Below are 26,257 nucleotides of genomic sequence, written 5' to 3'. Positions count from 1 at the left end.
TCTAAGTTTATAAAGTTGAATGTTCCTGTCTCTGGTGTTTGAGTCTGGCAGCTCAGTAATTTAAGTGCAGATGTTAAACTGTTACCATTTTGCAACATTTACTTGATACATTTCTCAGCAGCATCTCTGGAGTATTAGCAACGATTGTATCAATTCTAACAGCTGTCTGTAATGAAATTTAGGGATTCTGCTCAGCAGGGACAAAGATAAGAACTGTATCTACTAAATGTTTTATTTAGAACAGTTTACAGGGTCGGCGACCCCCTTCTCCCAGAGCTTCTTTAGAAGGTGAAAAATGACACTTCAATATTAGAAAACCGGTGACACATAGGAAGTAGAAAGTCATTGGAAAAAGTCATTACTATCTGAAAACAACTGGTTGTTTGAACAGTGAACAACTTTTTAATTCCTGAGAGATGCTAACAATTTTACACAAGAATCTCTTTATTCAGATCCATGTGTCATCACATTCACAGCTCCAGTACATTATGAATAAGAAGGCCCTTAGTCCCAAAAGGTAACCCCCAGAAATTCTGGGTGCTGTTAACCAGCCCATAAAGTACACGGTTTGGCCACGTTGAGAACATGTAAGTGTGCTGGTGACCTGCCAGTATGAGGTCAAACACCACAGCTTGCTTCCCAAATGCCAGGAGGTATTTGTCTCGATTGAAGTGCGAGTCCCAGCTGTGGGGGAGGGGCGCTAATACCTTTCAGAACGCCAAGCATTCTCTATCCGTATACAAGTAGCTCTTCACTGAGAGAACTGCCCCCCTGCTTCTTGCGATTCTGCAGCCGAAACTAACAATGTCCATCCTTTAGAGTAGCGTTAAAGCGCTCATTGGCAAAGATAGTGTTTGCTTAAAAACATTCTAGTCAGTAGGGGTAGGTCTACAGCATGTATAGGTGCCGGCCAGCAAATTAAATCAGCTATACGTTCATCACCTTGCACCTTAAAAGCATCTAAGTTCCATTGGAACACATTGTCCTTTTTATATTGTGACCCACTGAAAGTTAATGATGTACCGCGTCCTGATAAAATCCATTTGCCTGGGTTTAAATGAGTACAAATGCAGTCGTGGCACTGCTTCTTGTAGGCTGATTCCTGGTCACATCGGCAGCCGCCCCCCCAAAAAAAGCTAAAAGCAATCAGAAGTCTAATCTCGAAATTCCTTTGCAGTCTTGAACCGTAAACTCACAATAGTTTGTGTAGGCAATATCTGTCCTATAATGACCTGCCCTTCCCATATAGAGGCGGAGCCTAAATACTGAGCGCTGTTCCCACGTGGAATGCACATTTGCTATCAAACAAGCGCTGGGAATAACATGGGGCGGAAAGGGAACCACTGCAGCCCCCTTCACATACTCCTGTTCATACAGATTTATTGGCATATCTCGAACATTCTTCCAGTCAAGCAGTGTAAGTGTACTTAGGAGATCAGCTCGGAAATGTTCATTTGAGTGTATTTTGGGAAACCCTGAGACTAGATCGTATCGTCTGTAGTTATGTACTAATATTTCCTGTCGGTAAGGACATCGCACAAATGTTCGTTTCGGTAGCTGATAAAACGAATTTTAACATGGATTTGAAATGTTAAAACTATTGCTATACTGCAAGAGTAAAACATGGAAAAAAACATCTAAACACATTGACTGAAATGTAATATATGAAATCTTCCTGATCGTTTAAATCGCTAGGATAGGATGTGCCTTTCCACACGTTGTCTTCCATATGGACACATTGTTGCTGTTTTTGTTTGCAATTTACACGATGAAGACCAAACAAACTTGTATACAGTAGAACTCCATTTTACATCCCCTGGTTAAGTTTTCCCTCATTTTACATTGTTGTTTTGTGGTCCCACCTATATATTATGCATAATACTTTTCCCTGATTTGACATTTTCCTGGATTTAACACCAATTTATTTCTGGTCCCCTGAAAAACGTAAAATGGGGGTTCTAATGTATATACAAGTCTGGTTCTACAATTTCCCCAAAAACATGTCGCTTTCCTGCAAAAACAACACTAATAGTTATTGCCTTTCACATGGAGAATGGGTTGCTGTAACATTTTTTGCCAGCAAACTGTGCAACATCCCATCATCAAAAATAAAGACTAACATTCAAATGTATATAGGTAGCAGTACATAGTAAAACAAAAACAAGTACACACTCCTGTGTGCAGATGAAGCCACTAAATCAAATAGTGTGGCTTATGTGCCTCATATGGAAATTTGAGGGATCCTCCATCCAGCTTTTGAATAATGAAAGAAAATACAATTTTAAGGAATTTTCAATGGTTTTAAAGTTATTTATAAATGTAGTGAAACCAGTATCTGTTTACCCTTCCTGTTCTCTGTGCTTGTAATGTAAGATGAGTCAGTTCTCCTCCAGGTCTATTTATCAGATGCCTTGCAACATTGCTACAGGATTGTGCTAAAAATGTAAACAGTCAGACAGATACTGCTCTTTCAGTGATATTTTCACATACATTTGAAACCACACAAGCTATAGGAAACAAAGAGTTACAATTTCTTTTACTAAGCAAAATACGTTTTGGGCAGAAGACCCTTTGGATGTTTAGAAGCTTCCTAAATTCCTGCGTTGTACTTTTTGTCTATAAACATGCAAAGAGGATTAAATGTGGAACTATTGAAATCACACTCAAATGATTCAAAATATGACACATACTGCAGAACCAAGGGAATAAGCACACACAATTTAGTTAATTGTTTGAATAATGAAAGACAATGTAATTGTAGGCATCTTTCCTATATAAATTACACATTCATAACTAAAGTTACATGTGAATGCAATGCTGCTGCATTGGTTCAGGAGTCAGGACCAGAAGTTCTGGAGAATGTAAACGTCAGGCAGATGGTTTTCAATTGAAAATACATTTACATATAACTTTAAAATCATTGAAATGGATTACATTTTATTTCAAAATGGTTTTGGGTTGAAGAAGGATGATTGAACTTAGAGAGTAGTAGTAGACTGTCATTAGGGGTTCTTGTACTTCTATTAAGTAAATGGGCTTTTCTTGATGTTTATTTCTATCTTGACTTAAGAAAGGAAGAATAGATGAGTTCTAAATGAGTATAGAAAAGCAATGGTGTTCCAGTTATTTGTTGTTCTCCGAGTTATTGGGAGACTTCCGTGTCTACTTTTAGCATCAGTACATTCACTTTGGCAGTAATACCAGGAATACATATAGTTTCCTCAGGGCAAGCACAAATCATATCATCTGTTAAATCTCACAGTCCTTTTCCTGCATCTCTAAAATAATTGCCATCTCTTCAGGATAGTTCTGTATTAAGAGTGGACATTTTTTGTTACGTCTTGCCATGATTGTATCTGTTTACAGTTGCTCATAGTGAATTTGCTGCCATGTTGTATGACATGGATTCCAACTTCCAGTTGTTTGGAACTACAGCTCCCATGAAGCCCAGATACTGCCATAGTCGCTGGTCCAACATGGCTGGCCGTAGGGTAGCCACACAAAGCTGTGACATGTCTGCGTTGCTTACAACAGTCATATTTAACACGCGGACTCCGACGTGTAGGAAACCGTAAATAGCGCTTCCTATGAACTAAACAAAACTTGGCTGTGACACAAATTCCGACGCTAAGCAAGTCCCCGCCCGCCCGGCCCCGGGTATCCACGGTCATTGGCATCAGCCTCAGAGTTTGTCACAAGACGATAAGTGACGCAATTTTCTACTCCGCTTTCCTTTGTGCTTGCGCGGGTTTAAATGAAGGCACGTGACCCGCCGCCGTGGGTAATTCCCGCTCTTTCTGCTTTGCGTGTGAAGCAGAAGCGCTGCAGGGGAAAAATGGCTTATTATGCGTTCATACAGCCTTTTATAGGATTCCCCATCATAAGAACATTTGTTATTAGCTTACCTCGAATCATAAGCACGCCATCATCTGTCAGTGACCAGAAACGTTCATAAAAATACTAATTACTTAAACTACGGCATTTCCAGCCTCCCTGTCACTCATAAGACCCCCCCCCAATCACCAATGTAGTATCGCCCGGTTTATTATAAGCCCTAGTAGTACCATTACATCGTGAAGGGAACCAGAGATTCTTAAAACAGACAGCGTAATTTCGTTTCGTGTTCTCCTAGCACTTTCATGCTACAAATCAATGTTCCCATAATTGACGCTATTTGAATTCGTGTCTTGGTGCGTACATGACATTCCGCCTCACCAAAAGCCCACTCAGTGTGTCGCGCGCGGGAGGTCGCACTGTCACTACCCAAGATCCCACTCGACTGGACCTTGCACCTTTTGCAAACCTTAAGCAAATTAATGCGAGAATTCTGTGAGAAACAAAAGGCGGAACTGAAGGGTTTAAACCCCCTTGCCGCTTTGAATAGCAAACGTATCACAAGAAGAGCATTAAATTCGTGTCATTCTCCCATATGCAGCTGCATGCGGGTTTCAACCAGTCTTTTATCTGTATCTGGCTGCCCAACCCTTTCCTTGCGAATGAGAAAAACAGCTAAACATCAGCAGTGGAATGTTAATGAGTACGGGTGCTCAGATGGACCAGCAGGCTGCCTCATCTGCACATGCACTCTGGGACAACTCCACCAGCTGACTGGTATTTTGGTTTATATTTAGAAATAAACCTATTAGATAAAACTGTACTGCTAGCCCCCCATTTTACTAGTGACTGAATATTTAACAATTTACTGACAGAAATACACAAAGAAATCTCTCTCTCTCCTATCCACACACAAGTTTTATCTTGTAAATTTAGCATGTCCAAATCCTCCAGTTTTATTCTCTAACCTTTGTTAGTTCAGTTGTTGATATTTGATACAATAACTGCTATAAATGTGCTGGAGTTATGGTAACACATTGCAATAATTGCTAGCAATTAACAGCAGTCTAGATATCATAGCATTTAACCTCTGAGCAGGCACTGTTGGAAGAACATATTATAGGGGATGGAAACCCCAAAATACAATTATTTTCAATATTTTTTAAGTTATCTGCAAATATAATTGATAATGAAAACATTGTTAATGCCTTTCTTCACTCCTAATAATAGCTCTATTATGTCTATTATATTTATTATATGATATTTATTAACATGAATTTATAAAACACCAACATATTTCGTAGCACTGTACAACAGAGCAGCATAAGTTAGTACTTTTCCAGCCAATACTCCTTTTCTCACAATGTCATGCATTTTTTTACAGTTCCTTTATTGCAGGGATCCCCAACCTTTTGAACCCGTGAGCAACATTCAGACATAAAAGGAGTTGGGGAGCAACACTAGAATGAAAAAAATTCTTGGGGTGCCAAATAAGGGCTGTGATTGGCCATTTGGTAGCCCCTGTGTGGATTGTCAACCTACATTGAGACTCTGTTTGGCAGTGCAGCTGGTTTTTATGAAACAAAAACTTGCCTCCAATCCTGGAATTCAAGAATAAGCACCTGCTTTGAGGCCACTGGGAGCAACATACAAGGGGTTGGAGAGCAACATGTTGCTCGCGAGCTACTGGTTGGGGATCACTGCTTTATTGGGTGGATTCTGCTAAATTTTTTCAGTAGCCAGAACTTCAATGTAAGTAAAGTATAGCATTAAAAAGCATATATCAAACAATTTCATGGACCAAAGGAAAAAATGAAGTATATCATTAATTTGACATACTGGGGCATTTGCATGCAATGCTAACTACATATTTACTGTAATAAAAATATTTTCCCCAGTTTAATTAGTCCATTCTTTAGGAACAGTATGCACTGACTTGTCTACTTGCCTTCACAAGGAGAAGGTTTTTTTTTTTATTAAATTAGGTGTCCAGCTTAGGTCATTGTCTTACCAAATAATCACTTTCTTTTACAAATGGCAACGCACATTAGACAACAAATATTTGTATTACATGCCATGTCATGTGCAACTGGCACTATGCTGAAGCAGAACTTGAATAATAAATGCTTTATGTGTGTTAGTTCTTTTAATTTGTATATTTTACAGTGCAACATGTGTCCTATGAAAATACCACTAAGTATATGTTCAGAAAGTATCAACAATCAGTTTAATTATCAGTCATGGAGGATTCCCCTGTGTCCTCAGTCTTGTCCACGTGGAGTAGACTAGAAAGGCAGTTAAGCCTTTCAGATTGAAAACTGTATGTAAATTTGTGTGGGAGAGTCAGGGGGTTATTTTGAAAACTGTGATAAATATAAAAAGCTTCACGCACATTACACATATGTTGTTAGATATTTTACAAATTAAACCATTTTCTCTATAAATATGTTTAAAATTTGTACATTCGTAAGCAAACTACTAATTATGCAATTTCATGGTTACTGAACATTTCTTTGCCTCATTTACAGTTTCTTCACGGTTTATATGTATCTTTAAGATTGTGATTTGATGCTATCAAAAATGCATCATATAAAATATTCTAATGATTGAAATAATATTCATAATTTACCTTATTTGATAGAATCATTATTTTTGGAAAGATTATACTTGAAAAGCTAAATTAGACTAATATAAAAATAAGTCACAACATACCACAGGCATTAATGTACATTCGTAATGCACACCAGTGATCTTTATAACTCATCTGTGACATCCTACCATGAAGTTTTTCTTGAGGATTGTGATGAACAAAGAAAAGGAATCCACTTTTTTTATCTGTACAGTACTAATGTCAACTTTATGCCTCAACAACTTGTGTTTCTTTAAGCCAAAAAAGAACCAAACAATTAGTTTTTTTAGAATACATTTCAATAAAATAATTATTTCATGAACAAATCCTCTATATAGTGTCAGTAAAGCCCCAAATTTGCTATGTTTCAAAAGCATTAATTATTAAAGCATAATGAGATTTCAAGATTCTATGTAGATACTGAATGGATGCCTAGAAGTAAAAGTAAATCAGTCTGCTGCATGTATGTAAAGTATTTGTTAATCAACCATGCAGCATATGGACTTCAACTATTGAAGGCTGCCTTTCCAAAGAGCAAAAAGTTGCAGTCTACAAATGTTTGCAGGGATGGCGATAACTTAAACAAAGAACAAATCATTTTAAAAATTACAAATCTTTTGACCATATTGAAACAGATCTGTTATAAAATATTTCATAGATTTTTATCCCATCACAGCCTTTGCCAATGTGTACAGGTACTAGTGTTGAAAAAATAAAATGTCACTTTTTTGAGTACTTAATGCATGAATTAGAAAAAGTTACTTCACTTATTGCACATCATATTGGCCTGCTGCTCATTATGCCATTTTTGGCATGTGATGTCCAGACAATAGCCTTATAATTAATCTCATCCCAAAATACATTTATAAAGAAGACAAAAACCTTCAGCCAGGGTGTTACAATGGCATGTTTAAAATGATGTCCATGATATACAGCAGTGTCTAGCAGTTCCAAAAAGAAGACCAATCTTGAAGTGTAATGAGACATATAAACAGAAAAAACGATTTTGGAATAGCCATTACTCCTGCTTAGTTCAAATTATATGGTATCTTTTCTCAACAATATAAGAATTTTACAAAGCAGTTATTGTCATCGTAAAAAAAGTTTGCTTTCCTGTACATGAGATGTTTACTCAGTTACACAGTTGAAATGTAATGAAATATATTAGAAACTTGAGATATTTTGCAATGAAATTCTTGTTTTTCCTGAATGCATTTCCACATTGTTTTTGCTTGCCTTTATATGGAGTTGACTGTAGCAGCCTTTACATTTTGGATTACATTTAAAATGAGAATCTAATCCAGTGAATACTTTCCTTAAAATGTCCCAATGCATCAATGTTTGACACCAAAATAGTTTTCTTATGCTGATTGGATGGTTAGTTGACCAGTAAAGAAATGCTATCACTTTGTTCACTTATTTTTCTTTGTAATATTTAAACATTACTTTATTAAATTATATGTATTTTAATGTATAGGTATTGCTAAATTATGTATGCTGCAACTAAAGCAATGAAAACTAATAGCAGAAACAAACCTTCTCTTAGGAGCACATTTACATATTTATTATGAAAGAAACTTGAATGCTTACGTTCTACCCCTCATTTTCAATGATGAGCCTACCAAATTTCATATATCTCATGAAAACAGAACGAGAAAAATGACTGAAATTTGAAAATACATCTCCTATTGACTTATACATGAACTTGTTTGAATATTGATATATCTGCCCATTAAAGTTTGCAATCATTGCTAAAACCAGCTCTCTCAGAATTCCCATCAGTCCCCTCTAGATAAACAAGAATACACTGTTTTATCCCACAGCGCTTACCAGATGTAAAAAAATTACACCACTGCTTTCGAACTTAAAGGAGATCTTTTAAATAAAAGAAAAACTAATTGTAAGCAAATTTCCAATATACTTTATGCAAAAAAAAACTTTTCCCAATGTTTTTTTTTCTTTTTTTAACTGCTTCATTTTTGTGATATGTTTTACAACTTTTAATTCTTGGGTACAGTGCTTATACAGAGATCAGCAGTGATGAGAAAGGGAGCTAGAGTGGAGAGATTGGTCATAAGCACTTAAGCTGGCCATAGACGCAAAGATCCGATCGTACGAATCGTGGATTCGTACGATTTTCGGACCATGTGTGGAGAGTCCCGACATTTTTCGTCCGTCGGAGATCGGTCGTTTGGTCGATCGGACAGGTTAGAAAATTTCTGTCGCCTGCCGATAATATCTCTGCGTGTATTGCCGATCGTACGATTTTCAGTGGGAGACTGTCACTAGTGTTGTCAGACATAAGTATCGTATGATTGCTGTCAGGGGCAGAACATTGGGTGATCTGTTCTTATTTGATCGGAATGGTAAAGACTTTGATCTGAATGGTTAGTGGAGGGTCGGGAGATGGGAAAGTCCGATCGTACGTTGATTCGTACGATCGGATCTTTGCGTCTATGACCAGCTTTACTCTTCTAGTTAATTTGCCCATAGGCTGTCAGTAGGATTAATGGTGTCCAAGAGGCCAGACATGAGCAGTAGCATTCTAGCCATACTAATTTCTACAATTTCTTTCTCCCTGATGCGGGGTCTCTGCACCTGTGGCTCCTTCCCAGGGTTAATGCAAATCCCCATGATCATTAAGCACAAACTTTATGCCTTTGTTGCATAAAAAGGAACCACTTTTTAAGCTTTACATAGGTTAATTTTGGATCTCATTAGATGAAGAAACTGTAAATAGCCTCTGAAAAATTGTTTGACTATTCGACCATTCGATAGTCAAAGTACTGTCTCTTTAAAAAGAACTTCGACTACCTACTTCACCACCTAAAACCTACCGAGCACCAATGTTAGCCTATGGGGACCTACCCCATAGGCTTTCCTAGCAATTTCTGATCGAAGGATCGTTCGATCGATGGATTAAAATCCTTTGAACGTTCGATTCGAAGGATTTAATCATTCGATCGAACGATTTTTCCTATGATCGTTCATTCACGAAATGTGGTAAATCCTTCGACTTCGATATTCGAAGTCGAAGGATTTTACTTCGATGGTCTAGGGTTCATTAACCCTTGATATTCGACCCATAGTAAATGTGCCCCTAATTGTAATTGTTCACCTGTGACAAGCTCTAAATGGTCTGTTTGCTAAGTTGGTAATTGGCCTGAAGGCATGGTTTTATTTGATATATTAAAATAAAATAAGAAAAACTCCCTATTTAAAGGGATACTGTTATGGGAAAAAATTTTTTTCCAAAATGAATCAGTTAATAGTGCTACTCCAGCAGAATTCTGCACTAAAATCCATTTCTCAAAAGAGCAAACAGATTTTGTTATATTCAATTTTGAAATCTGACATGGGGCTGGACATATTGTCAATTTCCCAGCTGCCACAAGTCATGTGACTTGTTCTCTGATAAACTTCAATCACTCTTTACTGCTGTACTGCAAGTTAGAGTGATATCACTCCCCTCCCTTTTTCCCCCCAGCAGCCAAACAAAAGAACAATGGGAAGGTAACCAGATAGATTTAAGAAAAGCACTCAATAGTAAAAACCCATGTCCCACTGAGACACATTCAGTTACATTGAGAAAGAAAAACAACAGCCTGCCAGAAAGCATTTCTCTCCTAAAGTGCAGGCACAAGTCACATGACCGGGGGCAGCTGGGAAATTGACAAAATGTCTAGCCCCATGTCAGATTTCAAAATTGAATATAAAAAAATCTGTTTGCTCTTTTGAGAAATGGATTTTAGTGCAGAATTCTGCTGGAGCAGCACTATTAACTGATGCGTTTTGAAAAAAACATGTTTTCCGATGACAGGATCCCTTTAATGTTCTAGTCCAGCTGTCACTGCTATTAACTACAATGACCATTAATGCTCAGCTGGTGTTCAATCAATTCCCTGAATTGTAAGGACTATATCTAAACAGGTGTGATTTACATCACACTATTCTACAGTTTTTTTTTCTGAAGAAAGAAATTCATGTTTTTTCTCTTTTGTTTTATTCTATTCTTGATGAATCACACTGATTATAATTAACAGCCTAATACACCACATTAACATGTGGTGTATTAGGCAACATCATTCCTGAAGAGGGATTAAAATATATATCGAAAGTAACTTGTCTTTCTGTGCCTTTGACAGCAGTAGGGTTAAACTGAAAAACTCTGCATGGGGTCTGTGGATCTCCATGATAATCCTGCTTGGGGTTCTTAAAAGGCCAGAATCATGTTTACTGCTATGATCACCTTGCAGTGCTGCCTTGAATTCTGCAAGATGTCATTCATACTTTTTATCCTATCTGATCAAGTTTGGGAGGGGGGGGCATATTTGGAGGAAAGTTCTTCAAAAACAAAATGCTGTTAAAATCTTGATTATAGAATTAAAGATAATGCTTTATCAATATGAGCATACAATGATAAAATGCAATCAGTCAATTCAGACTGTTCACATGTAGACATCTAGCATGCATACATTCATCTGCATTGCAAAAGGTGGAGGAGCCCTTTAGTCATATAAACCTACTCCTCTATTAAACGTTACATCAGATTTTCCCAGTGTGTTTAGGTCCAGCATTGTAGCATCTGTACATATGCAGTATTTCTGCTTGTGTGCCATCCAAAAAATCCTGAAAACTTCTGAGTAAGTTGTCCTTAGTGTTTACCAGCAGTGCAGCAATGACAATCCATGTTGCTTATTTCCCTTTAAATGATTAGGCAGTTTAATCAACAGAACAGTATAAATACCATTCTGTATACATCACATCCATATTGGAATTGACTAGTCTTTTTTTGTGCCGGAACACTGAACGAAATGTGTTTTCACTACTCTGAAGTTATTAAAACTTAAATTAGAATTTGTATGGTATTTACTTAATAAGCTTTCTAAGTATTTTTTTTTTCTGCTAAGGTCAATTTGCCATGTTTTCTACCCATAATGCAGCATTCCCCCCCCATAATACCAGCAGTAGCATGTCCACCCATTAATTGAGCTAACACAAAATCTGTGCATGATTTTTACAGTGTAAGTCTGCTATACCTATTTACGCAGCCTTCTGTGGGAACACTGGAATTCCAGGGTCCCCCTGCAACAATAGGAGTATGTTTAGGAGTAGGTACAGTACCTTAATGAATGCTGTCAATACGCACAGCAACTTGCATGACCACAGTGGTGGCTGTGTTTGTAAATGAGCTTTACTGCTTTAGGGCAAGTGCATGGTCTGCTTTATTTTTCACTTTTAGGTAATATTTCTCTGATAAAGGTATTTGAAAGTAATAATGGTGTGTTACTTTGTGCCAGAGTGGCTGTTGTATATATTCTGAGTTATAGCAGACCTGTTGATAGTTGAGATAATTACTTTGACGCTGCAATGTGTCTGATCCAATTCATACTATTTAGGGCCCATGCATTCAGAGCCATGTTATGACACTTTGTTCATAAAATCCTAATAAGGACACATAAGAAATGCACATACAACTTAAAAGGGAACTATCGTGAAAATGAAAATTTAATATAAGCTTCAGCATACTGAAATAAGAAACTTCTGCACCGTTTCTGAAATAATCATGTTTATCTTCACTATTCCTCTCTCAGCATCTGTTTCTCTTTATTCTGTCTTCATGCAGGAGTTCGGTGTCATACTCATTACAGTTAGATCCAATATATCTTATAGAGGGCTCCTCTATAAGATGAGCTCACACTATTAAAATCATCAGACATCCTGTCTCTCTACATGCAGGATTTTTGCAGAAGGCAGTTATTTTGTTAAATTTTGTTTGTACTGGAATCAGTTATTTGAGTGACTCTACTTTATCTGCTAGGAAAGGAAGCCCCCTATAAGATATATTGGATTTAACAGTCAATGAATATCTGACACCCAACTGCTGAATGAAGAGAAACAGATGCTGAGAAAGGGATAGTGAAGATAAATGGTACAGAATGTTTTAATTGAAAGTTTCATATTTTAGTATGATGCTCATATTAAATTTAAATTTTTGCGATAGTTCCCCATAATTTTCAATCAATGGATAGAGAGCCCATCAAATATAGGAATTCTGTATCACTGGGCTTTTCTGTCTTGGAACACTTACAGCACCTCTGATTCATGGGCTACTACAAGAGGATGTTTACCAGGTCAGGATCCAGAAATGTAATGCAGTGGAATTTGCACCTAATATTGTAATTATTTATATATTGAATCGTGGTCGCCAAGGCTGACTTCCAGGTTTTCTCTAAGGGCCATTAAAAAAAGCAAGAAATACTTGGCTAAAGAGATTATCCTGTCTATAAAAATGTGCATTTTTTTACTTTATTCACCAAACAGAACTTTGTATACTATTCTTCTTCTTATATATTACAACATAATTAATCTATATTGCTTACATCTGTACCATTACATATACTTGCCCTATTTAACTTTTAAAACAAAAATAGTTTGACTATTGATAAATGTACAGAAAAATAGCATAGATTGCTTCACACCTAGTAAAATGTCAGCTTCTCATTAATGAGATGCTGAATCAGTGCTCTATTAAGAGCATTTGTCAGAAAATGGGATAGTGGGAAATGAAGCTAACGCATACATGCAGAATGAACTGACCTGGAGCCTTGGACAGTTTCTTGAAAGGTCTAATCATCTTCTGCAGCACCTAGAAGTCAGATCTCAGGTCAGTACCATGACCATTTGTTTTCTGTTCGACCTTATAATTGTGAATCATTGCTTCAAAGTCCCAATTAGCCGAAAACTGCAGGATAAGAATTATGGTAAAAAAAATCGGTGTATTTTTTTATGTCCTGTGTATAGCTTTAATTAAAACTTAATAATTACCAAAACATCATATATGTAGAAACCCAGCAGTAATCTAAGTTTATCAAGATCATTGCCCTATTTTGACAGTCTGTCATACAACAGATGGTTTCACATCAGAAAACCTCACATTCCCTGTACAATAGAAGGTGTTCTTTCCACCTATTAATTTTTCATGGTAAAAAAGTAAACAGAGGACTAGTTATTATACCACAGCCATGCTTATACGACACAAAGAGGTCAATAGATATAACTGAGTAACTATGGGATCCTTGATGATCAGGTTAATTAGACTACTCTGCATCAGAGACATGTACTTTATAACACTAACTGTGTAGTGCTCAAATTTCAAATCAATCGCATTAAGTTCAAGTTTAGTGACAGAAAGGATGCAGATCTGTTGAATTATTAATAGGCCTTGATTAATCCCCTTTCCTCCAATCCATCATTGATAAAGTATCAGAAGTGTGATCAGTATATTGATATGCCTGCCCTTATGCTGGAGCCTGACTGTATACAGTATTAACAATTTTCTTACAATGTCATAACTTGGAACTGTGGATTTATAGGACAACACAAGTCTTTGTGCCCTATTATTTAATTAAGATACCAGTATAGCAAGTATCTTGGATAGATCATCATAGACATGCAGAAGATTTATTCTCTCACAGAACCTCTCCCCCTCCCAATTCATTTGCTATGTTTCTGTTCACCTTCCAAGTAAGCCTGTGATATTCCAAATATATTCGCAGCATCACTTTGGAAGGGGGATCAGTAGAGCTACTGCTTGTTGACCTAATGCTTACTGAAAAATAAAGAAAATGATAAAATGTAACATACATGTGTTGAGCAGACAATCCTGATATCTGATATGTTGTATCATGGAAATTGTTTTTTTCATCTGTTTATCTGTTTATTTATGTCTATATCCTGATATTTGCTTGATTTTAGTCTTTGCAATTAGGTACACACAAATAATCTTTCCACAAAATGTTTGTTGTCCGAAAGATCATAAATGGTTGTGTTTACAGGGGAAGTACAGTTGCAATTTAGGTATCTTCACAAATAAAAAAAACCTTTAATAAATGCATGAGTTAGTAATGTTTCAGTACATACATGTAGTAGGTGGATTATATAATTTTGCTTCATCCACCCCCCTCCCCCTAAAAAAAGCACTAGCAGTCATTTACAAAATGAGGAGGCTCCTTTATTTCAAGATGGGCTGTCCAGAAAAACAGAACACTAGTTTCCATTAGGCAATAGCCCATTTTACTTTTGAAAGTAGTTAATGAAAATGAAGTAACCACAACACTTTGTAAGCAAAAACACCTCATTAGAAACCCCAGACTTAAGATGATTGTCTTACTTTTTATATAGGCTCCATACTTTTACTCCATACTGTACTTTTTACACTACTGTGTATGGCGTAAAATTGACCTTCAAGTTGCACTGACTCTCATGTATATGATATAACTATACAATACCTAGTGGATTCCCAACAAGGAGAGGCTTGAGGGCATCTGGTGCAAATTGAAAGTGGAAACTTTTGTTCTGGACCATTCATTTACCCATGTTAAACCAGAAAGAGTTGTGTGTGTGCATAAATGGTAGCCAGAAATGGAAATCACTTCAGGCAACCCTCAAGGGGCGTACAGTCATATGAAAAGGTTTGGGAACCCCTCTCAGCCTGCATAATAATTGACTCCACTTTCAACAAAAAAGATAAGACAGTGGTATGTCTTTCATTTCCCAGGTACATCTGAGTACTGGGGTATTTTCTGAACAAAGATTTTTAATGAAGTAGTATTAAGTTGTATGAAATTAAATGTGAAAAACTGGCTGTGCAAAAATTTGGGTACCCTTGTAATTTTGCTAATTTGAATGCATGTAACTGCTCAATACTGATTACTAGCAACACCAAATTGGTTGGATTAGCTCATTAAGCCTTCAACTTCATAGGCAGGTGTGTCCATTCATGAGAAAAGGTATTTAAGGTGGCCAATTGCAAGTTGTGTTTCTGTTTGACTCTGAAAAGTGACAGTATGGGATCCTTAAAGCAACTCTCAAAAGATCTGAAAACAAAGATTGTTCAGTATCATGGTTTAGGGGAGGGCTACAAAAAGCTGTGTGGCTAGTTCAGGGACTGGGGCCCTTGTTAAAGTCGAGGGTCGGATGAATTGAACCCAATATCAACAAATTCTTCAGGATAATGTTCAAGCATCAGTCACAAAGTTGAAGGTACACAGGGGTTGGATATTCCAAAAAGACAATGACCCTAAACACACTTGGAAATCTACAAAGGCATTAATGCAGAGGTAGAAGTACAATATTTTGGAATGGCCTTGACAGTCCTCCGACTTGAATATCATGAAAAATCTATGGGATGATTTGAAGCAGGCTGTCCATGCTCAGCAACCATGAAATGTAATTGAACTGGAGAGATTTTGTATGAACGAATGGTAAAAATACCGCCATCCAGATTCCAGACACTCATCAAAGACTATAGGAGGCATCTAGAGGCCGTTACATTTGCAAAATTAGGCTCAACTTATAATATCTCTTGATGTAATATCTCTGTTAAGATGCCCAAATGTATGCACCTGTCTAATTTTGTTATGATGCATATTGCATATTTTCTGTTAATCCTATCAATGTCACTGCTGAAATACTACTGTTTCCATAAGGCATGTTATTTATTAAAAGAAAGTTGCAACTTTGAAAGCTCAGCCAATGATAAACAAAACTCCAAAGAATTAAGAGGGGTTCCCAAACTTTTTCAAATGTAACTATAGAGGAAGCAGACCCTGCTGCTGCAGGGGGGCCTAGAAGTTGTAGTAGCGCCAACTCTCACTTTGAGCCAACACTAAAAGCCAGTCCATAATTTGGTATCTGCAGCCACAAATATCTAGGCTGTATTCCCTGTTAGTCTGCATTCCCTTTAAATGTGAATGCCCTTATGACTTTGTCTATGTAGGTGTCTATGCTGTCAGCATCAATCAATCTCTTATCATATTTACCTACACAAACAGAAATACACTGCCCCAAGCATGTTCTCAAAATAGTACAATATGTGCTTGAACGTCCTGATAATGTGTGTTGTGCAGTGAATGTAACATTACAGTCATATTTATACAGAGAAACAAACCATTGTTTTACCCAACAATGCCTGATATTGATGTGATATAGGTGTTTTTTTGTGTTATGGATTGGACAATAGTAAAAAGTAAACCTAAAAGGCTACCTCCTTGCTATAAAATTCTACTTTTCCTTGGTAGGAAATCTGTAACTTTTCTAGAAATCATTTTTAGGCCACTTCACCATAATGATTAGCAGCCCATTGTCCCAACTGTGATTGCCCTGAAGCCTGAAATGTTTATATTCAAGCAGAGAGGCCACACTGCACTTCTACTTTAGTGCAGATATGTTCATATCTATCTTCTAATTGCAAACAAGCACACTTGATTCTTTACTTGCCACTATATGCTAATATGTTTAGCCAATTGCTTTTAAACCAAACTCCATACAACTGTGTGACCCTTCTAGTATAAATTCTCAGATTTAGCAAAATCCGCACCAGCTAGATTTTAATGCTTCACTTATAAGATCACTTAATGATCCAGTTTTCAGTTTTTCATCCCATGGGTCGAACAACATAATCTTTGCGAAATTGCCCACAGGTTCATCTCTCATCTATATATATATATATACAGTATATATATAAGTCAGTGTTGTTCTGAGCAGACTCATATAATGGTTTGCTGCTCGTAATGTGAACTTCAGTAACCCAATATGTTCAATACATTTTTTGTTGGACTGTATGGCCAATGTTGATTGGCCAGAATAAAAAAAAAAAACTAGGGCAATTGATTCCCTATTCAATCCTAAATTTGCTTGGATTCAACTGCGTGGACCAGCACTTCTGTATCCACATCAAGATGCTGTAAAAGTACATACTTGGCTTTCCATTTTACCCCTGACTCTTGCTAGGCACTGTGTTTCCTACATATTACATGTTTTTGGGGTCTGAAGGACTTGGATACCACCAAAGGCCACAGAGGGCCAACGCAGTGTTGGAAACATGCTTTTTTTGTGTGTCTGGTTCTAACTGGAACATTCTTCTCCTCCATAATTGGAGTCCTGCATATAACAGTGTGAGCAAATTTTATGTAGAGCAAGAGTGCCCATACTTTACTAATGACTGGTCTACTTTTGGTGATGATGTCTCAATGTGATCTACATCCATAAAAGCATTGTTAGCATTCTGTTCCATTGAAATTGATTTGAGCAAATATTTATTGCTATTTTTAAATAACAACTATTTATTATGTAACTTTAATAAATAAACTGTTATAAACATCTTAATGAAAAATATGAAATAGGAGGGTGATTTAGACAAGCTGTTTGTTGACAGTGTCTTGATCACCAGCTAAAGGTCTACTGGTAGATCCCAATCTACCTTTTGGGCACCCCTGATGTAGTGGTTAAGTTAAGAAAAAATGTTCCTGTGTTAGCCACTGCAAATGCAGAAAAAATGCATATAAAAATAAAATAGTAAATATCTTAAAAGAAGGAAATCAGATTGTTAAACTGTTTTGAAAAAATAATAGATAATTCAAGGCATTCCATTTTTTTGGTCAAAACTCACAATTTCGAATTTAAAACCACCAATTCGAATGTGATATTGATCACACCTCGACAATGGAAATAGTTCTAATTCAATACTTCTCCACCTGAAACTTTCTTTTTTTTTTCGGAGGAAAACTCATTTTGAATTTGATTCAAATTAAATTCAAATTTTGAGGTTGTTCCTATTTGATCAAATGTTAAATGTGCGTTTTTTCGTAAATAACTTCCCATTCGAGTTGTGAGTACATTCAAATTGATTACTGTTAAAAAATTCACATAACTTTGAAATTCAACCTTTGATAAATAACCCCTATATAAATAAATGATGATGATAAAGATTTTCCTGTATTTATTCCCTACAATAAGAGATGCTTTACTAAGTTACAGGGCGTTCCCATACACTTGTATTGTGATAAATTTCCTGCAGCATGGAAAACTGTTTCCCAACTTTTCACTTTCCTCTACTGATTTGAATTTGTAGTAGTCTTATTGTTAGCCCATAGTATAGAAAGGTTTTTGACTTGTCAATGCAGTCGTTAAAATGTTTTTGATACTGGATAAAAGTCACAAAAAGTTTGAAATTGCTGGGGAAAGCTTTCATGAATGCAAAAAGGAAAATAGAGGATCAAAATGCTATATTTACCCATGGAAAACAATTTGACCTTTGATAAATCTGCCCCAAGGTTTATTTTAAGGTTTATTGTCCCCTTTTATTTGTATTGGTAAAAAGATTGTGTACTCGATAACTCTTGAAGTAAAATGTTTACGAGTTGAATAAGAACACTACTATAGCAGATTACACAACTTTTCAGATAGACAATCTGAATTTATAAACCATTAGGCATTTATCTTATTTGACAAATATCTAATCAAAATCCATTGTAAACACCATGATCTGATGTTGGTGAGGTGCTGATCTACACAAAGTGACCATATAATATATATATATATATATTCTCGCTTAAATTGGCTCCTGTTAGTCAAACTTATGCCAATGCATTCAAAGCTTGTATCAACATGTACCCTTTGTTTGGTAGATTCGTAATAATTGTTATTTACAAACAGAATATATTATTTTTATTTGAATATAATGAAAGTGATCTAAACATTGCATCTACAAACTACATGTATCCGACATGATTGTCGGATGTGAGTGCAAATTAAAAGCAGGTAAAAACTGCTAGTGACTCACAGAATGGGTGTATTTTTTTGTAGCAGAAGAAATGTTTATTAAACATTCAATACAGTTTAGAAGATTATGTTTTCACTAAACTGTGGTTCCCGTTAAGTGGGATTCTAAATCTTAAATTCTAAAATTACCAATGCAGGTGCATGACATTGATATAAACAATATACTTGCAAAGCTGTCTGGGTAATGCAGGTCTAAAAGGTAAGCCAAATGCTTTAGCAGAGACCGCTTTCTCAGCAGCAGTGAGCAGGACATTTAGAGGCTGCAAAACTGGAACTTTATGTAAATGGTTAGGGAGATAAGGAAAAAAAACCATGTAGAGATTTATTGAAAGATTTTTTGTGTACCTTTTTTTTTTGTGTAGGAATTCAAAAATTAGGTGCAGGTGTTGATATACCAGTCTAATTTTTGCATGTTGACTAGCACAAAGATTAGTGGTGAGCACAACTTTCCCTTCTTTGTTATAGTTATACAGGAGCAGTGACCAGCTCCATGTTGTAGCTCCCACCCTTCCCAGCTATAGTCAGGTGATCCCACTGGTGTCTTATAAAAGAGCAGCCAAGTTTGGGAGTTTTACTTTGAAAGCAGCTAGTAAGTTGCAGGTAAAACTTAGTCCCTTTGTAAAATGTATAATGAAGCAATAGAATTCTTAATGAATCAGATGAAAATTGAGCATAGGACTGGCCAGATATGGGATGACTTTGACGTAGTTGGCCAGCTTAAATATATTGCAATATATGGACAAACAATCCCTGTTTTGTTTAAAGTGTAAGCCATTTTTCAGTAGCAGTATGCACAAAATGTCTATGTCTTAAATATATTGATAATGGGTTGAGTGCAGAGGACTCTTGTATTTGTCTATAGCACAAAGATCCATTTTTTGTAATAAATCTATTGATACATGTACTGCATGTTAAAGATTACTTTGAGACGTAAGTAGACGTTGTTGGACTAACAAAGTAGAAATTCCTTGATTTGATATGTTTGTAGGTTATTCTAACGCAATGCAAATAACTATGATGTAATTATTTTTTTTAAAAAATAATATGTTCTAATTGTCACATACAGTTATTACAAATTTGTATTCCATATTTTAGTAATCCTGGGATGGATAAATGTGAAATATGATTTAAAGTTAACTTTTAGTATTTGTAGACAGGTAGTAGAAGATGGATTGCAATGCAATGGTTTATGGGTTTTTAAACATTTTTCATGCCCTATGGCTTAGAATTAAACCATCATGTTACTCCCATGTTTAAATTTCAATCATTTTGATAATGAGGAAACCAGAGAAAATAAGTATTCCCTTTTCTATTTAAATATTACATATGCACTCCCTGAATTTTCTACAAAGAATTGATATCATGTGCCGTAGTACTGCAGTCGTATTTTTGTTAGACAAAGTGTAAATATTAAAGATATATTAGTCACATAAAAAAGGTAATTTTGGGTCACATTTAGTTATTCTTGCATAAAAGTACTCTCTTATTAAGCATATCAGAACTAAAACATGATGTCATTATCGAATATCTAAATATCCAATAAGAATAAAGGAGAATTTTTTTTAAATTATTTTTAGAGGGCATTACAGAAAAATATTCTGTTTTTTTTAAAAAATACATTTCAGCATTAACAACCTGTACTTTCTAAATATTTTATAGGGCTTAAACGACAGAGACATTTTAAAAAAAAAAATCTACTTATTTATATGCAAGGTCCAATTACACAGATTTAATTTAGCAGAAAACTGCATTGTGTATGCCAGGTTAAGTTATTTTCACAAGTCGCTGTTAAGTATTATTTGATAAACATGGACACTTTTATTACTCTTTAGCTTAATAAAGACGACTAAAGTAATTATACATTTTATTATGAAAAATGTTAATACCAAAAGAAAACATGATGTATTTTTTCTTTGTATTAACTATTATGTTCATCCAGAGAATTTTTTTTTTGCTTGTGATTTAATAAAAAATTGCATTAGCCACACCTATGTCTGTAAAGAGAAATTATGCTATTAAGAATATATAATTTCTTAACAAAATGTCCACTGGTGGAAAATATTGTGCACTTCTTCAATAAAATTCAGTTCATATACATTTTTTATTCACTGTTTATGTGAGATATTTTCTTAATAGGCAATAAGTTTAAATTAAATCAAAACTTTGCTGCATGTCATAATTTTGCCAAGAAAAATACACTTCTTTGCTGTTGCAAAATGTTTAACATTTGCATTTTAAAAGAACACAGCTCAGAAAGGCTTTCTGGTATTGTAGCAAACAAAATATTCTCTGAGACACTTATGAAACTTGAAAGAAAAACAAACATTTTGGTAAATAATTGACATCAATCTAGGTTGCCTACAGTTAAGAGTCACTGATTGGTTTATAGAAAATGTAATGTTTTTATCAGATTAAAAAAGTATTTCCATTCCTTCTTGCTCTGCAAATGACAAACTACATTAACTAAGACACTGCTCCATTATGCAACTTTTTTTTAAAGCAATTCTTTGTAATATATATTATTGACAATAATGACAAAGCAAGCAAAAAAAAATAAAAATAAATCAAAATTACTTCTAACGTTCAAACACTACTATGCATTAAAAAAAACGTGATAGCATGTAGGAGTGTATATATGTAATGTATATGCGTATGCTAAGATTAATCACATCAAAAAATCACATAACATTTTTATAAATCTATAAAATGCAGCAGTTAATAGAATATGAAGGTTTACTATTATTAAATATAAGCCTTATGAGAATGCAGTCTGTTTGACATGAATCAATCAAATGTTATATATCATATAAACATTAACTCTGTAATCTGATTGAATGGAAATAATCTGAAATACAATCTGAAATAGAATGGATATAAAATACAAACACTTATGTTTAACAATTACACAGGAGGGTCTAATTTAACATTTACCGTAATTAATTTAGATTTTAAAAGCTCTTGATTGAGTTAAGAGTTTTTTTAAATTACTAAATCCTCCCCATTAACCTGCAATTTAAGGATTCGGTGGGGTGTTAGTGCTTAGTAGTGCTGCTGAGCTTTAACATCCATAGAAAAGAATGGAATTTAGCTGTTCAAAGTATTCAAAAGCATTCTAACACTTTCTGATGAACTGACACTGATCAAATCAGTGAATGCTTTGATAAATGTGCCAGTTTATTAGCATTTTCCTGACTGTCAACAAATGTGATGAAACTAGAAGGTTCCCTTGATTGGATTTTAATAAATGTGTCCCTCTGTTTTATATAAAGAAAACAAGTGTCCTTTAATTTATAACTAACTTTTATTTTTGGAGCAGGTGATATCCGTTCCTCATTAAGTGTGAGGCCAAAGACACAACAATAAGCTCTTTTCATAAACATGATAGAACTGCAAAGAATGTTTCTCTTTTATTTCTACAACACAATGAGTGGGCCTTAATATGCAAATTTTTTGATATAGTCTAGATGACATAGTTTTTTAAACAAAGTGATTAACATGTTTTTTTCCTGCATCAAACCTTCATTCTTAGCAATCAAAAGTTTATAATTTATATAATTTTGTGTAAAGCATTTTAACACAGACGTTAAATACAAGTGGATACAAAAAGAAATAGTTCCTATAATACTGCACTGTTACACTTTAGGAAAACTAAATGTTTTTTAATACATTTGTGTCCAAAAATGAAATTGTATTGGTTTACTGACATATGTATATACCCGTTTCTGATGTAATTCTACAGAAATTAAGATGGAGTGAATAAAAATGTCCTCACTAAAATGATTCAGATCCTAAGTCAGATTTAATTTAGGGATCTCATCCCGCCCCCTTCAGACAAAATAGGATATTACCAGTGGAGTTGTTTGTCTTTCAGCGGAAGACTGATGAATGATATAAGACACTAGTGTGTGTGTGTGTGTGTGTGTGTGTATATACAGTATATATACATTGAATGGAACTGGTTTTCCCTCTAATAAAGATTAATTATATCTTTGTTGGGAAGGTACTAGGAAGGACTAGAAGGTACCGTTTTATTAGTACAGAGAAATAATGGGGGAGGGAAAATGTAAATTATTTGATTAAAATAGAGTCTATGGGAGATGGTCTTCTCGTAATTCTGAGCTTTCTAGATAACACATTTCTGGGTAACAGATCCCATACCTGTATATATGTAAAAAGATGCAGCAAAAGGCTTTCCAAGTTACCATATCATGGTATCACAAATAATTATTATATATGTATACATGTAGATCTATGTAAGTTTTTATAGGACATTTTGCGGTTTCAAAATATAATATATCATGGTAAAATCCCTTGTGATGAGGGTAGGGTGAGGAACTGCTGCTCTAGTACACATATAAAACAGAAATAAAATAAAACAACACAACAATAAAACGTGCCAAATGAAACATACATTTGTTATAAGCTGAACAGTATACTTAAAGCAAATAACATCTAAAATAATGTCCTTACTGTGTATTTTCAAAACAATTAAAGCAAGTCATAATAATATGCAGCTATACAAAATGAAAATTAGGGGTCAATTGAAATAGACTACAGAGGAGGGTGCAGTCTATATTTCAAATTGCAATTTATATACCATTTTAAAAAAAATTCTAATGTGAAAATAAAATGTATGTTTACATGGAAAACAAACATATAGGCCTCTTTTCTAAATATTTTAAGCATTATGTTCACCACTGAAAAAAAAATAAACCAACTGCTTGAAAATGAGCTCTATGCACTCCACCCAAGTTAGGCACCTCCGACCCTCTAATTTGATGATCTTGCATATCAATCTCCTTTAGCAGTTGCAAGTCAATAAGGGCCTTTATTGCACATGTTACATTGAATGGATCACTAATAAGTATAAAACCCACTTAATTTTTTAAAGTTAAACCCTTCTGCAAATAAACTACATGATGTACCACCTTGATTTATATATATAGCCTCCAAATAAAAAAAAATGTTTTTCACTCTACAAAACCCCTTTTCAATTAAATTGCTGCAAAAAGGCAAATGTGTCCAACAACCTATCTGTACTAGGTGTAAAACTACAGCTCCCACCATTAATGCAGGGAGACAGGCTGAAAAGCAGCTGGAGGACTGCAGCTGGAAGACACCACTAGTTCTGTAGGTGACTGCAGCAGAACTCCCTGTGCAGCTCCCATCCAAAGAAAAGCAACCCTTTTGGAATATTAGCAGTGATTACATTCTAGCTGTGCACATGGGTCTTTCCGTGAATTATTTGTAGGAGCCCTGCCCCCACTGCACACTGCATGAATGTATTGATCTGGATTTGTAACAAACAGTGGCTCCATTCAATTGAAAAGGGAGGCAGCGTATTACGAGCTTTCCTTCAGGCTTCAAATATCTAAGATAGGCACTGACTGATGGCAGTAGAAAGTAGCAAGGATATATATATATATATATATATATATATATACACAAAGATAACACACCCACATCATCAATGGAAGCTGCAGAAATAGAAAGGGCAGGTCATGCAACAGAAGCAACAAACAGAAGCTACGTCCGGACAAGCACACATGAATTACTTACTGCCTAGGGGACAAATGATCTGAGCTCTACCATCTCACAGTGAGGACAGGGGTGCACCTGCACTGTGCGCATGCGGACACAGGAGTGGGGATGAGCCCGGGTGGCAGCGCCCCCTACACCCTCACAGAATGGACAGGACAAACAGAGCTCTCTATTGGTTTTTCTTAATAAAGAGCATGGCTTCTACCCCACAAGTGGAGGGGGGAGGGAGCTATGAACCATTGAGAGGATCCTACAGAAAAATAACAACAGCTGAAGGAGAACTGCTGCACTTTGAGCAAAACAGCAGTTAGTGAACAAATGCTGGTATTGGGCAGAGGGTTCAAAAACCCTGAACAGAATAGTTTAGGCAAGAGCAATAGAAACTAAAAAAAAATAGGACGGAAGCAGCTACCAGGGAAAGGAGTTGGAAAAATGATTAAGGTAGATAAACTGGGTGGGTTTAATGGTTTTGGAGATGCTACCTGAACAAAGAAACCATACTAACCAATTTTTTCTTTTGTTGTTGCAGCTGTTCAGATCACTACTGAACAAAGGAAGGAGCCAGGACGCAAGTGGATCAGCATGGGGTGCCAGCTAGGGTGATCAATAAGTAATTGTTTATTACTCACACCAGTCCCTGTCCCACTGGATTTTACAATCTGAGGTCCCTGTCACATTCAACACACACTTAGTTCAAGTTTATCAGGAGCCGGTTAACCTGCCTGTGTGTTTTTGTCATGCAGGAAAAAACTCATGCAGAGAAAGGAACTACATAGAGTTGAACGCAGGGCCCCAGCACTGCAAGGCAGAAGTACTAATCACTGCCAGTATTATTACCCCGGTGCTCTCCCAAAGTTTACTTCCATCCATCACATTCCTGCTCTCTAACAAGTTAGCACGTAACTTCATCTGTGCTATTCTCGGTTCTCCTAAGACTGGGCAGGCCTTCCAGTTCTCTTCTATCCCACTTCCAGTCCCTATCTACCTCCCCTATATTTTTATCGAAGGGATGTAAGGTGTCCTTGCTACGCACAGTTCATAGGGCCAAATTGAAAGTCATTGATTACTGCTGAAATCATACCTGATATGAGGTGTCCGTATACCACTGGACTACCAGAGAAATAAGGGATGGGAGATACCACTCCAGAAGCACCCCACTCAGCCATCTCCCAATTAATCCAAATGCTTAGAAAGGATTTCCTTTTTTGTAGTAATAAACAGTACATTTTACTTGATCCAAACTAAGATATAATTAATCCTTATTGGAAGCAAACCAGCCTATTGGATTTATTTAATGTTTACATGATTTTCTAGTAGACTTAAGGTATGAAGATCCAAATTATGGAAATACTTTATCTGGAAAACCCCAGTCCCGAGTATTCTGAATAACAGGTCCCATCCTGAAAAAGATGTCTTTCTACACAAAATGGGAAAGCCATGAGTGGTGCCTTTTGAGAACCCCAATGTCTTTTATGGGTATTGTTTATCCAGTATCAAGCTTCAAGAAAATCCCAAATGAAGATCAGTTGCATTGGATATGTTTGCATCTTATATATACAGTATATCTATAATTTCCTAATATTCACCTGAGGTGAAATTCTCTAAGAATAAAAGCAAACATTTATTTTA

General features: G+C 35.7%; 1 long non-coding RNA gene across 1 annotated transcript; it reads left to right on the top strand.

Annotated features, from left to right (window-relative positions):
- The first annotated feature begins 265 nt into the window (after window positions 1-265).
- On the top strand, window positions 266-26,257 carry LOC108717955. The gene is made up of 2 exons (XR_001935942.2): window positions 266-1,417; window positions 25,158-26,257. It is a non-coding gene; the product is annotated as an uncharacterized LOC108717955 (long non-coding RNA).

Source organism: Xenopus laevis, chromosome 5S (assembly GCF_017654675.1).
Source record: "Xenopus laevis strain J_2021 chromosome 5S, Xenopus_laevis_v10.1, whole genome shotgun sequence".
NCBI classification, from domain to species: domain Eukaryota; kingdom Metazoa; phylum Chordata; class Amphibia; order Anura; family Pipidae; genus Xenopus; species Xenopus laevis.
The sequence above is the reverse complement of the archived record's forward strand: the minus strand, read 5'-3'. Positions and strand labels throughout refer to the sequence as shown.